Raw genomic sequence first — 17887 nt, 5'->3', positions numbered from 1 at the left:
AAACTTCAAGCCTTGCCTTTCTCTAACCCTTTCCTCATTAGGGTTTAGCCAACTCATGCATGCAATTTCTTTTTGAATTTTCATCAAACACTTCATATGCACATGCAATTACCTTGTTGGCTACCCTTCCACAACTCTTTAATTCAACCAAATTGTGAGCCAAAAACTCACTAATTATAGCATCAAACCTGTCCATTTTCACAATTCTCTGCACTTCAAAAATTTCAACATGAAATCTTCACATAACCATACACTACTTCTCATGGCTAGAATTAATACATCAATAAACATCAAAAACAGCCCATAATTCTCTTATACCATCGCATACAAACATGCAAAAATTCATTCAACATATGTTTTGCTCAAATTAAGTTTCAAAGTAGGTTTACTTACCTTGAATATGTGAGATCACTTCCCTTTTTCTCCAAATCTCTTTCTCTTGGACCTAAATCATATAAAAACCATAAGAATTTAAAACTTTAAAGTTTAATCACACTCCTTTTGCTAGAATNAATACGATCGTGATTGGCTATATTAAGGAGTGTATTAAGACTATGGTGGATCAACAGAGGATTCATCACTCCCGGGTACGGGAGAAATTATCTCACTTAATAATTTGATAGATGGCAACGACATTAAATCTATAGCCACAGTGGGATTGAATTGCAGCTCAATTCAATCTATTCCGATCATTGGTCCAATAACCGAATACTGACATATCAAGGATATCTGAGGTTGATACTACTTCTATACCTCGGCGTTGATCAGATAATAGATGATGAAAATATTGAATTGCAAGGTAACCATATCATTGATAGGTAGCGGTTTTCTGAATCTGGATCCATCAAGTGGCCATGAGCTTGGCTAGAGGCCAATCTTGGTCTATGTCGAGTGGAATGATTGATTGATTGTCAATTGCGATACTATTTACTATCGATACGATGAGGAGCCTTTGGGTCGCACACATAGAAGACAGAATAAGAACATAATTCGTGAGAGGGATATTTTCATCATTTATGATGAAAGGGCATTTTGGTAATCTCATAGTGCGATTAAATTTGTTGAGATTGTTGCTTAAATAAATGTAATTTCATATGGAAATTAAATTAGTGAGATTATATATATATATATTTGAATTCAAATATAAATGATATTATCTAATATTAATATTAATATTAATAATATGAAATTCATATTTGGTTTTTAAATTTTAATTGAATTGAATTTAAATATAATGGATATTATCTAATATTAATATTGATAATATGAAATTCAAATTTTGGTTTTTAAATTTGAATTAGAAATGCCATATTTGGTTGTAAGGGGAATCTATTCCAAATTAGAATAAGTTGTTTGCTATTCCAAGTCGGAATAGGATTTTAGTGTGCACTATTTAAGTGCAACTAAAAATTAAATCATTTAATGATTGAGTTGCAAAATTGAAACCCTAGCCACTCTTCTCTCTCTCAAAAATGTCACCCCCTTTTGTGAGGAACATAGTTTTTATTTCCCAGAAAAATTTTGCTGTGATTTGTTCTTGTAGGTGAGTGATCTTCCTAGCCCAGAAGTCTCTCATCGACGGTAGTCCTGTCTTCGTATGGATACTGGGAGTGCACTTCTATCTGAAGTGGCTTGCAAATCTAACATCAAATCGAAGGAGCCTCCAACGCTGGTATGATATATTTTCTTTGATTTGATTTCTTTTATGCAAAATAATGTAATCGGCATAAGGATGATGGGTTAAAGGTTAGCGGATCTTGAATATTTTTTTTTTAAATTCCCCTGCGTAATGGATCCATTAACTTACAGTGGTATTAGAACCTCTTACGCTTGATTACATTATTTTTATTATATATTGATGTTTGTCGATGATGAGTATTTGTGATTTTAATTTGCCGATTAAACTCTGGAATTTTTTGCTAACTAGTTTGGTTGAGATTTGTGTTTGGATTTTGCATCTGTTTTGTGTCTGTTTCAGGTTGAAGGAAATCAAATAAAACTTGATTTCAATGCTGGATGGATCTACCCTTAATGGGCTGTGGGTGGCTGCCCTTTTAATGCTGGATGGATCTGCCCTTAATGGGCTATGGGTGGCTACCCTTAAAAAGGGCAGCAACTGCGCAAAGAAAGAGAAGCAGTGCTTGGGGCAGTGCCGCAAGCGTGCAAAGCGTGTGGCGTTTGGGTGCCTTTTAGCGCACAGTAGCACTGCTGCTGCATGCTGCTTGGTGCAGGGACGTGGCTGCATGCGGCGTTGGCCGGTGCTGCAGCCAGCAGCCTTGCAAAGTTGCTGCCCACACACAGCAGCGCACTGCTATTGTCCCGACCTTTTTTTGACCTGCTTGGGGTGGCCCCGTGGTGGCCAAGTGCCCACCAGCACTTGGCCTTGACTGGCACTTGGTTTTTCAACCAAGTGCCCGATCTGATGTGCATGCGAATGCACGTCAAATCTGGAGAAACGGGACAGCCCACTTAAAAGATGCAACGGGCCAAATTTTGGGCTTTTTCTCATGGTTGCATGATAGAAAAAATCCAGGATTTTTTTTTATATATGCTGCTGCATGTTGGGAATGTTCTGGAGGCCCAATTGTGTGAGGCCCGAATCCAATGGGTCAAATTGCAATTTTTTAAAGTTATTGGACCTAAAAAATATTACTAAACTTTAAGGGGTAACGGTAATTTACCAAAACATATCAAAATTTAATTTTGATAGTTTGATGCATAATTCTTGTATGTGAATATGCATGGTGTATGGTGCATAAGCCTTTGGACATAGCTTAATTTTTGGATTATGTAATTTTAAAATAGGGCTTGCGTGCCTTGCCTTTCTCTATTACCTCCTATGTATTTCTTTCTCTTATCTCACTCCGCTCGCATGTAACTCGAAGTTTCTTTTCAAATATGTGAAATTAGAAATGTAATTTTAATTTGAAAGTTGTGTAATGTTCGAGAAGAAGAAGCGAAGGAAGGAAAAGGCGAATAACTTGAAGAATCCGAAGTTATAATTAAACCTAGGTTAGACCTACCGATTCCTCTAGGCTCGAGGAATGGTTTTAGTTAAGGCTATGCACCAACACATTTATTTTATGCTCAGTATGCATGCTAAGGGTGTATGCTATAACTATAACATGCTATGTTAGAGTAGGTGCTCTAGAGCCAATCAATTATTGTAAAATTGACTCTATAATAAATGTTTATTTATCAATAAAAGGCATATTCTTCTATATCGTGTATGTAATGATATATGTCCTTAGGATGGTAGAACCGTGATGAGGGTATTAAGTGTTTCAAATCTTGATAGTGAGAACCCTATGATCACATATGATGGCCATTCTAGAAACGTCCATGTAAAACCCCCCTCCAGTCAGGTATCCTCTGAATATCCCTCAATGAGAATCCCGAGGATACATGTCTGGAGAACGAGTTGTATTTAGAAAAAATCTGTGTAAGGATAATAATAATAATATCCAAAACATGCATATAAAATGTCACGCAGGATCCAAACTTATAATTTACAAACTTTAAGAAATTATACAATCAAAACATATTTATAGGGTGGAAGCTTCCAAAGGTATTTCACAAATATTTATCATTTACATTATTTACATCAAGATAAAAACATCGAGATGACAATAAATCATCTCCCCTCACGTGTAGTCCCGCTGTCTCTAGCATCCCTCGCTTCTAGTCTACCTGCAAAGCAATCAACAATGAAAGGGTGAGCGCTAATCGCTCAGTAAGGAATGATCCGTTTCATTCTGAATGTACTATTTGATCTTTATTTAAACATATTTATTAACACATCACTTATCTTTTACATCTAGGGATACTTCCCCTTTTATTACTAATTCATATGCTTTTCATCATTTTATCCCATGGCTATATAAACATCAATGTGTACACATACAAATAAGTATGTAAACATAGTACACACACATCACATGTCATGACATAACATCTAAAATCATCTAACATGAGTATAAATCATCTCATGATGTAAATAACATCATAACTCATGTAATGCAACTAAATGCATATGAAACATTTAACGTCTAGCCGATCGGACCTTTCTTAGCATCTTAAGCACTTCATATCATCTAGCCTCAAATTTCATCTAGAGCTCATATCATCGGGAGGCGTGCTTACGCGTTATTTAGCATCTAAAGCATATATTCATCTTTCCTCAACCGGTATACGAGGATATGCTTACGCGTTTTCCATCATGTCTATATGCATCTCTATCATGTCTATTTGCATCTCTAACATCTTATGGCATGTAAATACATATTTTGGTGAGCTTAATACTTTTAATTCATCTATGGATTATCAATCCATTTACATTACCTCTTGCTCACATACATCATCTTAAAACATGTATTACATTGCATCTTCATGCCATTTCATAACATTAATCATGCATTGACATCATGACCATGTATATCTTTCAAAGATCATCTAACTAATGGGTAAACATTAGTACATGGCATAATTACAATAATACATTAATAATCAATTCATAATCATAAGAATTGATTATGTTAAATCTTAAACTTTAATAACCAGTTTATGCTTCAGGCCATTTTCCATCCTTTTCTCAAACGAATTGGCTCTTGGCATAAACATAAAAGTTATAGGTCTGTGTCTTAGCTTTCTAATGCTTCAAGAATCATCTCATTTCGATTTTTATAACTCAAGTTATGGTCGAAATACAGAAGCAGGGTTACCAAAACCCCTAAGCCCATTAAATCCGAATTTTCATATTAACTATGCCACATCAATTCCTATTGACATTAACCAATAGGTTAACTTATGGATCAAATAAACCTCCCCTTAATAGTCTTTAACATCTTAAAGGAAGTGTAAAATCTCATTTCCATAATCATCCATTATTGCTATAACATTGTAAGCTAATGCAAACAACACATCAACACTTCTAATAGCAACCATTCAACACCATGTGGCCTCCAATACTACAATTTTTGCCACAATCAGTATCCACACTTCATTTTCTTCAATCAAACATAACAACTCATAAAACATAAAGAGCAATAACTTCATGTATAATGAATTCAAGGCAATAAGTAGAATAAATGAGTTCAACTACACTTGCCATCAACTAATTCTATGCCTTAAAGCCTTAATTTAAGGTTTCATAAAAATCTACAAACCCTAGCATAAACCCTAAAGTCATGGGAGGTTCTTCCTTACCTTTTTAAAGACTTCCTCCAACAAATCCTTTGCCTTTGACTTCTTTTACACCTTAATCCTACATATATAACATTATACCTCAACATCTACTTCAAATCTTCAAATCACATCAAAACTAAAGTTTTTAATCCTTACCTTAAACCCTTCAAATTGAAGATCCAAGGCTCCTATCTTGTTCTCCTTGAAAAATTATGCAAAACTCCTTGAAAACCTAGAGAAAGAAAGCTTGTTTCATGGAAGATTTGAGAGAAAATGGAAGAAATGTTGAAGAAAGGCTCTCTCCTTTGGCTTGAACGAATTTCATCTCATTTATAGGAAAACATTTCGTTTATTTTCCAAAATTATGCAATTGGCCCAATTATTTTAATTGTATAACTCATAAGTCCTTAATTCTTCATATAAGGGCATTTTGGTCATTTCACACTAGACATAATTATTACTTAATTAATGCCATTAAATGCAATGAAGCCTACTCATCCTTGACTTTTTCAATGCTTATCCATAGGCAAGATAACCATTTTGCCCCTAAGCCTCTCTATAGATAATTGATTCATGCTGTTCCAAATGAATTGACTATTTTCCCCTTAGTTAGATTTTATGCTTTTTAACATAAAATTAACATCTGAAGGACTATTTTGAGTTAGGAACATACCTTTGATATCTTGGGTATTACAGTCCATAGCCCCAGTATTATTCTGACCAAGGACACAGATAATACGGTAAGGCTATCATAGTGTTCAACGATCCTGTCGAAAGGCAGTAACTAATCTCACTTGTCAAGGGTTTTTGCCGACAACCTGGTGCAACGCATGGGTGCTTGCTAGAGGCAAGTTCACTGGACAGACCCACCAGAGGATTCCATATGGATGGTAACCCTAGTGTCTATGGAATAGATCCTCTAACGGATGTTGGTGCATGTGATCCTTAGACTTGAGATCACCAGAGCGCCTTGTGCGCCAATTGGTGTAGTTTGACACTAGATTAACGTAGTTCTATTCAGAGCTATCAATACGGTGGTGATTGGCTATATTGAGAAGTGTATCGAGACTATGGTGGATCGACAAAGGATTTATCACTCCTGGGTATGGGAGAAGTTATCTCACTGGGTAATTCAGTAAATGACAATGACACCAAATATGTGGTCATAGTGGGATTGAGTTGATGCTCAATCCAATTTAATATTCTTGTCATTGGTCTAGTAACTGAATACAAACATGTCGAAGATATCAGAGGTTGACACTATTTCTGTACCTTAGTCTCGATGAGATAACAGTTGATGAAAGGATTTGATTGCACGGTAACCAAACCGTTGACAGGCTGCGGTTTCACTAAATCTGAATCTATCGGGTGGCCATGATGCCTTGCTAGGGGCCAATCTTGGTCTGTGTGTAGTGAGACGATTAATTGGTGTTAATCGCGATACTACACACTGCCGATATGATGAGGAGCCTACGAGGTCACATACTTAGAAGATAATTTAGCAATCAATTTGTGAGAATGGTATTTTCATCTTTTAGGATGAAATGGTATTTTGATAATTTCATAGTGCATTTAAATTTGCCGAGGTTGTTCCCTGTATTTAATTTTAATATTAAAATTAAATTAGTGAGATTATATTTAAATATATCTCTGTATATATTTTAAATGAATTATTATTGATTAATTAATTATTAATATATTATTATATATTAATTGATTTTAATTATAATAATAATTAATTAATTAAAATACCATAAAGGGTGTGTTTGGTTGCAAGGGTAAACTAGGGTTGGAGCCCATGGCTATTCCTAAGTGGAATAGGGTTTTAATTGTTGCACTATATAAGTGAAACTTAAAATTAAAACATAAGAGAATTATTCATTCAATTAAAACCCTAGCCACCCTATCTCTCTCTCTCTCAAGAAGAAAACTTTTTCTTGTTCTTCTTTCTTGATTCTTGAAGCCCTTGATTGTTCTAGCAAAATAATCAAGGGTTCTACAAATTATCTTCATGTGGACTTCCGTGAGTGCGATCCTACTTTGGATCGATTGGCGAAAACTCACATGAATAGTAGACGGTGAACAGTACATGGTGAACAGTAACCAGTGAACAGTGTTCGTGTCGAAATCAGAGATATTCGAAGGAGCCTCCAAACGTACGTAAGTATTCTAATCCTTGAATGTATTTACTTTATACATATTTTGTTTGTAGACATGTAAACGGTATAATCTTTACTCGGATCTTCGCAAAGAAAGGTAATTGATTTACTGATTGAATTTTTGTTTTCCGCTACGTATGGTAGATAAATTACTTACAGTGGTATCAAAGCCTTAGGTATTAGATTATATTGTTTAATTGATGTTTGATAACATGTATATTGGTTTAATAACATGTTATTGCATGATTTGAAGTGTTTTTAAATCTGGAAAAATTATGTATGTTGAATGTCTTAATTAATCAATTGATTAAATAATCTGTTGATTGAATGTGTATTGGTTGGTTGGTATCCTGGTCGATGTTTAAGCATTCAATTTGATTTGGATCCGTGTCATTATGTGAAAAATTACAAAAGACGTTACTATGCTTGATTCACTGTTTTGCGGCGTTAGCCGCAGCGAAATAACACTTCGCCGCGACGAGATGCAAAAAGTGAATCTGGCCACGGCAAAATAAACCTTCGCCATGGCGAAATTCCGGAAAAGTTGATCTAGCCGCGGTGAAATAAAACTTCGCCGCGACATAAAACTCTTTGGAACAATTTGTGTTTTTTGGAACTTCACGGTCGCCGCGGCAAAATAAAACTTCACCGTAGTGACCATGTGTGCATGAACTTCGTCGCGGCAAGAAACCTACTTTTCTGTTTTTGCTTTCCGTTTTTCGCACAGAGGCTAAATTGTAGTTTTTTGAACCTTTAAAGCCAATATTCATTCTGTACGTTTAAGATGGTAACTTGATAATTCAACCCACCCAATTCAAAAATTGATTGTTTTTTAATGTATGCAATGTTCTTGTTTGATAATTGCATGGTGCCCGGTACATGAGCCTTAGACCTATTGTTTATTGTTTATTGGTTGTGTTTTTAATTTTTATAAACAAATGGGACCTGCGTATCCTGCCTCTCTCTCTTAAATCTCCATGCATTTCTTCTCCTCATCTCACTCCCCTCATATGTAATGCGAGGTTTCTATTTTATTGATGTAAATTAGAATAGGTTTTTTATTATAAAATTATTTGTAATGATCGTGAAGGAGAAACGAAGGAGCTATGAAGAGGAATAACTTGAAGATCAAAGATTTATTTTTAAACCCTAGGTTGACCCACTGATGCGTTGAAATTACAACATGAAATGTGTAGCAAGTGCACTAGTCGCAAAAAGTAATAAAGTGATAAGTAAAGTATCGTTCCCACAAAGATTGCTTGTTAAGCACTGAGTTTCCTAGTTGTTTATCAAGTTGGAGAAACCGAAAGATGTTTGGATTTGCGGGAGAAAACAAGCTAAAGTTAAAACAAAATTCACTACGTACTTTAAAAACTAATTAATGACAACAAAGCTAATTCAAGAGAAATATCGATTAAACAAAGCGGTTAGGGTTTTGACTTCACTAGGATTTTATAAATTAATCTACAAATTCTGTTACTTCTACACTCACATGCACGGATTATAAATCGGACACCCTAATGTGTAACACATACCTTCTCAGACTATGTTTTCCTACTTATCCCTATTAAGCTTTTGCACCCAACAAATTGAAGGTAATAGTTCCAAGTTCGTTGAGCTAAATGGAATCCTAAATTGATTTCATTGATTCTCAAACCTATCTCTAGCGTTCAATAAAAAAATGGCAATTACCCTAAGAAGCTAATACACGATTCACTTCTCAGTCTCATCATACTCAACAAGTAATTTCAATAAAAACAAGAGTAATCACACAATCCATGCAATAGAATGTAAAAGCAACATCAATCTATTGATTAAACATTAAAATTCCAATTACATCAAAACCCTAACCCAAAAGTGGATTAGTTCATACTAAAATTAACACAAATCGAAATAAAAGCTGTAAACAATGCATTCAACATGATGGAATAAAGAAAAGAGAACAAAATCTTCCCTATTTGATAAATCCAAAGAGTTTCAATCTCCAATCTTCTCTTCTTTCTCCCAAACAAAGTTGAACTCCCTTCTAAAATGAATAAGTCTCCTTTAAATAGTCAGTCCAAAAAAACCTAAAACTCTCGCATAAATTAAAACGCATAGTTGGTTTATAATTCTTTATCTGAAACTGAAACTTGCAGACTTCGTCGCAGCATCGAGTTGGTTTATAATTCTTTATCTGACCCTAGAGTTTATCGCTACGGGTGAAGAAAGAACTTCGCTGCGGCGAAATTTTCTGAACTATTTTGAATTTACAAAATTGCCCTCCTCTTGCTTTCTTGCTTGAATCTTCAATCTTTATTGATCTCCAATAGGACAAGCTTCATAATTCTTCAAATCCGCTTCAGAACTTCCCCGAATCCTGAGATTCGCTTGTTTCTGGGTCCAAAAACTCAATTTCGCTCAGTATTTGCTCTAACTGCACGTTTTTGCCTAAAACATAAAATATATGAAATTAAGTTGCAATTCAGACACAAACGAAAGAAGAAGTATCCAAAATCCAGCCAAAAAGTCTAGATAAAACAGTATAATCCTGGGATTATCAAATACCCGTAAACTTAAGACATGCTCGTCCTCAAGCATCAGGTACAAAATTCGACTAAAAGAGAACAACTAAAAAACATAAAAGACAACAAAATTGAAAATGAAATGAGAGAAATTAGAATCAAAATCAAACACAAAGAACTACCTAGAATTTATACAAGTCTCAAAAATTGTTGAAACATTATTACTGGAAAATGCTTAACACTTCAAGGAGTTATAAGTTGATTGACTGTTTTTCTCTATCGGCCTCCTTAGTAGGTAATCCCCACTTCAGTCCACCTTCCGACTTCCCAGATTATTTTATGCAAAAATTTAAAGTTTATCAAATGGTGGTAGACTTCATAGCCTAAGTATCAAACTACTCTTCACTAATGAGGACTAGACATCACTAAGGATCAAAAGGTCTTTACAGGCTTGTAACGTTAGGCTTGATTAGTGGGCTCCAAAGAAAAGGATAAGATAAGCAAAGTAAGAGAACTCAGTTTTCTTCATGGAAACACTAAGAGCTACATCAATTTCCGCTTTCTTTCTCAACCACCAATCAAGGTGTCCACCAATTTATAACCCTCAACAAGTGTAATTCTTATTTTGATTTTGAAATGAAACTCTCAAATTTCTATTTCTTTTTATCTTTAATTCATTTTTTTTTTTTTTAATGCAACATCAATTTATTGAGGTCAATTACCCCTTATTCTTGCCAATCTTGCGACCCCCAAACTTATTAATTTGGTTCGTCAAAATCTCACACAACTCTCCAAGTTTTTTTGTGTGTGCCTTAGGTTCTGAATTCTCTTAAAGGTTGTGACACGTGTTTAGGGTGAAATGTTTGGGCATTTTTGGTTGCACAGGAAAAATAGGACAGTGATGATTTCATAAGGCTCAAATGGGTGGCTAGGGAAAAATTGTCATGGTCGGCTGGAAAGGCTCAAACGTTCCGAAAAACTGCCTAAATCACTTCCTCAATAATGTCTATTCCTAGAATTTTGCCTCAAGCACTTCTCAACTAGGTTCTAGAGTCCACCAACATTATCAAGACTTCACCTAACCACATAAAATGTTTCTAAGCATGCCGAGATAATGAAAATGGTGGTTGAACCACTCAACATACCTCTAGAAAGGAAAACTTAATCAACCAACCTAAACTTGAAGCAATGCTTAACATTTTCCATAAATAAAATCTCAACAATCCTATTCTCATCATAGACTTATGCAATTAATCATTGGCAACAACAATACAAGACATAAAAACAACTAAACACAAAACAAAATTTCAAATTTTCCTATTCCCAAACTTAAAATGACATTGTCCCCAATGTCACATCATGCATATCCCAGAAATAGAAAAACATAATTTAAAGGGTACGAGATAGTTCCCTGATTAATCCGTGAAGGTTGATTTTCATTCAACATCATGCACACCCATTCCTTGGCTTCCTTATCATCATCATTTGTAAAACAAATGAAATTCTATGGTGCCCACTGTGTTAGAAGTTTCCACTGAATAATATGAAAAAATTACAACCTAATCTCACGCTTACAAACTAACTAGAAAATCCGAACAACAATTAACAATCTAAAAAGAAAAGAAAATTAGTTCCAATGTACAAAACCAAAACAAAAACAAAAACAAAAACAAATGAAAACAGAAAATACAAAAACAAGTGTTGCAGGCTTCATTCGTCGTCTTCCTCTTCTCCTTCGACGTCATCATCTTCTTCTATGGAATCATCTTCTTCCTCTTCTTGCCAGTCTTCCCATTGGAAGTTTGAAACATCAATGCGCAGATTGGTGCAGTAGTTGTATTGCATCTCATATAGCATTCGGGTTTGCCCTGCCATCTAATCTTGACGTCGTTTCATCCTGTTCACCTTGTCCAAAATTTGTTACAACAGCTTCCCTGTCGTGGACGTTGAACTAGATGTTGTAGCCATTGTTGTGGTTCTTTGTCTTTTCGATCCGGAGCTGGGTCTTTCACTGGGATGACGGTCTAGGAGCTTGTAATAATCAACCCATTTTGGCTTACTTCACATTTGAGGTTAGTGGTGGGAGCTATCAACTAGTGTGGATTAAGTTTGTTGGCCTACCTAATCAACCCATTTTGGCTTGCTCGCCACAATGAAGGTTTGAAATGGGCTAGATGGGATCTTAGTCCACTAGGAAAGCCAACGGGCTTTCCCGAGTTACTAGTGAGGGCTATTGTCTTGAGGAAAATAGTGGGAGTGTTTTTTAATAAAAGACCATATTGAGAAATAATAAACATTTTATTGACTTTACTTTTCTGAATTGTAGATTCGCTTAAAAATGAGCATTATGAACTTGCGGCCGATAATCGAGAAATAAAACAGGTTGGATGGATCCAATTTCTTAAACTAGTATCATAATCTTTAGATTATACTTAAGTCCAAAAAGAAATTGTATATCCTTGATAAGCCATACATGGCTGAGCCTGATCCTGATGCCACTTAGGAAGTAAAGGATACTTATCAAAAGTTCCTTGATGATGCTGATGACGTTCAATGCTTGATGTTAGCATCGATGACACCAGTGCTATAAAAGCAGCATGAGAATATGGACACTACTGCCATTATTCTACACCTTAAGGAGCTTTACAAAGGGAATGCTTGACATGAGAGGTACAAGGTGTCAAAAGCACTATTTAGAAGTCGCCTGACCGAGGGAGCCCAAGTTGGCCCTCATGTGCTCAAAATGATCATGCACTGGTAGCATGCTGAATGCTCCAAATTAATTAACCTTACTAACCTAACCTAACCACTAAATTGTATATAGGGTGAGCAAGGGTCGATCCCACACGGAATGATTCGATTAAATCCTATATTCTATGCCAATAACCACAACGAAAACAACAGAAAAATACAATAAAACCCTAAACAGTAAATAGGACAACAGAGTAATGAAAAGGGGTGTGATCAATGCAATCTAAACTGAAAACAAATAATGGTAGAAAATATCAGATTAAAAACAACCAGTTCTCGGTTCAAGATCCACCTAAACATGCATTGGACACGAACTAATCGTAACATCATTCTATCTCGTTATTATTGAGTTATTGACCCTAGGAAACAACAAGCTCTATTACCCAAATTTTTGGTAATTATCACTACTGAAATAAGCTCTTCAACTAGATCTTAACCCTTGAACAATCTAGAATAAGCTCTCTAAGTTCAATTCAATGGTAGCTGATAAGTTGCATAATTTGAGTGTTTTTAGGGTTGTTTTGATGTTAGTTTAGTTAACTTCTCATTTTTTTTCCTCTGTTTTGATGTTTGTTTTTGTTAAGTTTGAGATATGAATGGTTTACCTATTGATTTGGATAACTTTTGTGTTTTTTTTAGGCTTTGATTGAGTAGATTGGAGTATTGGAATGAAATTGGGACTTAAAGCTTGAAGAAGTTGAGATTACCCTTCAGTCTTGAAGGCCACGACCATGCCTTGGTAGTTCACCATGGCCATGGTGATGGAACAAAGAGAAAACAAAGAGACCAGGAATCACCACGGCTTAGGCTGTGGTGACTTAAATTTGGCCACTGCCAAGGTTGTGGCGGAAACTATTAGCGCGTTTTTATCAGTTTTTCTTTCCTTTTTCACTTAGGACTCTTTTGGGTATTTAAGTATAATTGAGATCAGTTGTTAGGGGACGAATTTTGTATATTTTGGAGAGGAGAATACGCATTCTTGAGGCTTGAAGACTGAAGATCAGATTTAATAGTTTGATTTTTATTTCTTTTCAAATCTGAATATGTTTTCCTTCTTCTCTATTTATTTCTTTGTTCTTAGGATGGAGTAAATCTCTTTTGTTAGGGGAGGATGAAACCCTAATTATGTTTTGAACAATTTTTACTCTTAATACCAGATTTATGTTTATGAATTTGTGCAAGAGTTTAGGTTTAATGCTGAATGTTGGATTGATTCAATTACCTTGATGATGTTTCGAATAGAGAAGTTAATTGCTTAATTCATATTCATAATTGTTTTATGGTAATAACATTGCACAACATCTTAAAACTAGAAGTAATCGAATAGAGATTTTAGGATTAATTTGTGGTCCATCTAATTCATAACCGAATAGGGCGAATTAGTCGTAAGGGATTGATGAATTTGTGCTTCTTAATTTCAGAGTAACCGAATAAGGATCTATATTAAGTTGAATATTATGTCTGAATAAGGATAATTGGCCTTAGAAGAATCTTACCGATTCATAGCACAAACAGGTATTAAGAGTGGTTGTCAAGCATAATTAGGGGGAAATCTGTACCCTAACTTCATTAATATTGCAAAGTTCATCACATTATTTATTTGTTTAATTTAGTTATTTTTAATCCATATTTTACACTCTAAGATTTCCTTTTCTCAAATAATGTGTAGTAGTTTTAGGCAATTACAAATATTCGCTTTGATCTCTGTGGGACGATACTCAACTCATCACTTTATTACTTGAACATGACTAGTGGCACTTGCTAAGGTTGATTTAGTTAGCATAAAAAAATCTCGTCTTTTTTAGGGAAGTTTCTATCTTTTATTTTCCATATTTTCTATTTTGGTTTTTGTTTTTCATGCATTGAGGACATTGCATTCTTTAAGTTTAGGGGAGTGAGCAGTTTGATTTGTGTTGCATTGTTGTTTGGTTTGTGTTGCATTGTTGATAGTCGTTTCTTTGATTGGTGGTTTGTTTTTAGGAAATGTTTATTTTATTTGTGTGTTTTTGGTTTGAATTTTTTTTATTTGTTGCATGGTGGTTATTATGCTTGTGCTTTTCATACATCCGAACGAAACTTTGTGATATCCCTAAGGAAAAAAATTACTTTTTGTGATGAACTTTGTAATCTTTGGAGTATGGTATATCAAGTCATTAAAAGCATTCAAACATGCTCATATCTTTAGGAATGCTGAAGAGTATGCAATTCTAGATGGTTTGTCAAATCTGGTTTATTACTTGACTTTGTTGTGTACTAGCTGAGCTTGTCTTCATTCCTTACACACACACACCACACATACACACCAAAAAAAAAAAAAAAAAAACTGTATGACAGTCTTGAAATAAATTAACTATGCATTTGTTTGTTTTTGAATGAACTACTCCGCTGTTTTGACTGCTTAGTAACCAGGAGTATTCATGAGCCCCATGTTACTTTTGCGTCAAACCGTGGCTTGAGTTGATTATGCAAAGCACTTTATGTGTTGGACATTGTTGAGTAACTGGGGGCACTCATCACAAATGTGTGCTTGCGTAAAAAGGTGATGTGGTAATCTGAGGAAGCAATTGAAAAAAAAAAAGCCAAAAAAAAAAAAAATGGAAAAAGAAAATAATTAGAGGGTTAAGTAAAATTCTGGTGAGGCATGATCGGGTTGAGAAAGATTAAGTTGCACAATTAGTGGGTTGTATGTTTGGTAGCATGAATATTTTTTAAGCATGTTTGCTTTCTTTTCCTTGATTTTGGGAATGCTGCGAATCCTTGAGATGTTGAGTTTATTTTCTGATATTTTCTTACTCAAGGACGAGCAAAGGATTAAGTTTTGGGAGTTGATAAGTTGCATAATTTGAGTGTTTTTAAGGTTGTTTTGATGTTACTTTAGTTAACTCTCTTTTTTTCCTTTTGTTGATGTTTGTTTTTGTTAAGTTTGAGATATGAATGGTTACCTATTGATTTGGATAACTTTTGTGTTTTTTTTAAGCTTTGATTTATTAGATTAGAGTATTGGAATAATTGGGACTTAAGCTTGAAGAAGTTGAGATTACCTAACATTCTTGAAGGCCGCGGCCATGCCTTGGTAGTTCACCATGGCCATGGTGATGGAACAAAGAGAAAACAAAGAGACTAGGAAGAACCACGGCCTAGGCTGTGGTGACTTAAATTTGGCCACGCTAGGGTTGTGGCGGAAACTATTAGGGCATTTTTATCAGTTTTTCTTTCCTTTTTGCTTAAGACTCTTTTGGGTATTAAGTATAATTGAGATCAGTTGTCAAGCGACGAATTTTGCATATTTTTTAGAGGAGAATACGTATTCTTGAGGCTTGAAGACCGAAGATCGATTTAAGAGTTTGATTTTTATTTCTTTTCAAATCTGAATATGTTTTCCTTCTTCTCTATTTATTTCATTGTTCTTAGGATGGAGTAATCTCTTTTGTTAGGGGAGATGAAACCCTAATATGTTTTGAACAATTTTTACTCTTAATACCAGATTTATGTTTATAATTTGTGCAAGAGTTAGGTTTAATGCTTATGAATTTGGATTGATTAAATTACCTTGATGTTTCAAATAGAGAAGTTAGGGTTTATTGCTTAATTCATATTCATAATTGTTCTATGGGAATAACATTGCACAACAATTAAACTAGAAGTAATCGAATAGAGATTCTAAGATTAATTTGTGGTCCATCTATTCATAACCGAATAGGGCGAATTGTCGTAAGGGATTGATGAATGTATGCTTCTAAATTTCAGAGTAACCGAATAGGGATCTGTATTAAGTTGAATATTATGCCTGAATAAGGATAATTGGCCTTAGAAGAATCCTACCAATTCATAGCACAAACAGGTATTAAGAGTGGTTGTCAAGCATAATTAGGGGGAAATCTGTACCCTAACTTCATTAATATTGCAAAGTTCGTCACATATTAATTCAAGCAACAATCACGCAAGATCGGATTATTTAACTTAGGTTATGTTATTCAAGGTGACAGACAGAAAACTTGTCCGTAATCATCTATCATCATGTGTTACTCATTGAATAGAAAAAGGACAATTACGTATCACAATTCCTAATTCTAACAAATAAAATTCTGATTAAACAATTTAGCAGGCTATTACTAAATCACCCAAACAGAAAATTATAAACAATTAAAATAGAATAACGTAAACAATTCCAATAAAAACAAGATTGAGAACAATGTTACTGAAGTTAAGTTACACCAATGACATGAATTTAGGCTTCAAAATCCCTTTGAACTGAAGAAAGATCAGCCGTACATATTGACGTAGAAGGTAAAAAAAACTAAGAAAAACTCCACTGCCGTCTTCTCCCTCTCTTTAACCTAACAACTCATAAATAAATAATGTGTTTTTTTCCTTAATTTTTCTCCAAGAATCACGGAAATTACTTTCCTAGATCTTTCCTAAAAGATGCACTTCCAAAACTGTCAAAATCTTATAAGATATGGAAAACAGAATTCGTCTCCAGGTTGCACCAGGATTCTCAAAGTGTAAAAGGACTTTTCTGGGCTTGGTTACTTCACAAAAGTTGTAGTCCCAGATGTGTAGATGAATTTGGGCTTTTGAATCACCTGTTTTCGATAACTTAAGCTCCAGTTAGGCCCATTCAAAGACTCAATACTCAGCCAGGAAATCTATTCGCGAATAAGATTCCAGGTCCGATTTTGCAACAACTAATGATGTCCCAAACGAACTCGGATTCTCACCCATAATACCTTCCTGGAAATCTTGATTCGTCTAATTTACTTTTCCTGAAGAACCCTTTTGCAATCGAGAAATTCAACTCCATGAAAAACCTGAAAAACACAGCACTGGTCAGAATAGTAAAAATTTGGAATTTCCTAATCTTTTCTCAATTATTTCATAAAGTCTATCCAAATATGCCAAACTTACAAAATAAACTCTAATAAACTCAACTAGGCATAAAAAATTACAAAAAACATATTATGGAAGGAATAAAAATATATAAATTACACTTTTATCAAGCACATGGAGAGGCTTGAGACTTTGGGGTTTGAGTTGGATGCATAAATAATTACAAGTGGATTTAATTCTGCAATCCTTGCTTGACTCTTATGCATCGTTCATAATGAACTTCAATATGAACGCTATGGTGAAAACCCTGTCGGAGCTTTTGAACATGCTAAGGACTGCAGAGCAAGACTTGAAGAAGTCCAAGCCTATTTTACTGGTAGCTACCAGTAAAGGAAAGGGTAAGGGCAAGGGAAAGGCTAAGGCCAATCCCAAGCCCAAGCCTAAGCTTAAACGACAAGA

Source organism: Pistacia vera, unplaced genomic scaffold (genome assembly GCF_008641045.1).
Source record: "Pistacia vera cultivar Batoury unplaced genomic scaffold, PisVer_v2 Contig985, whole genome shotgun sequence".
Classification (NCBI taxonomy): domain Eukaryota; kingdom Viridiplantae; phylum Streptophyta; class Magnoliopsida; order Sapindales; family Anacardiaceae; genus Pistacia; species Pistacia vera.
Note: the sequence above shows the minus strand (reverse complement) of the source record.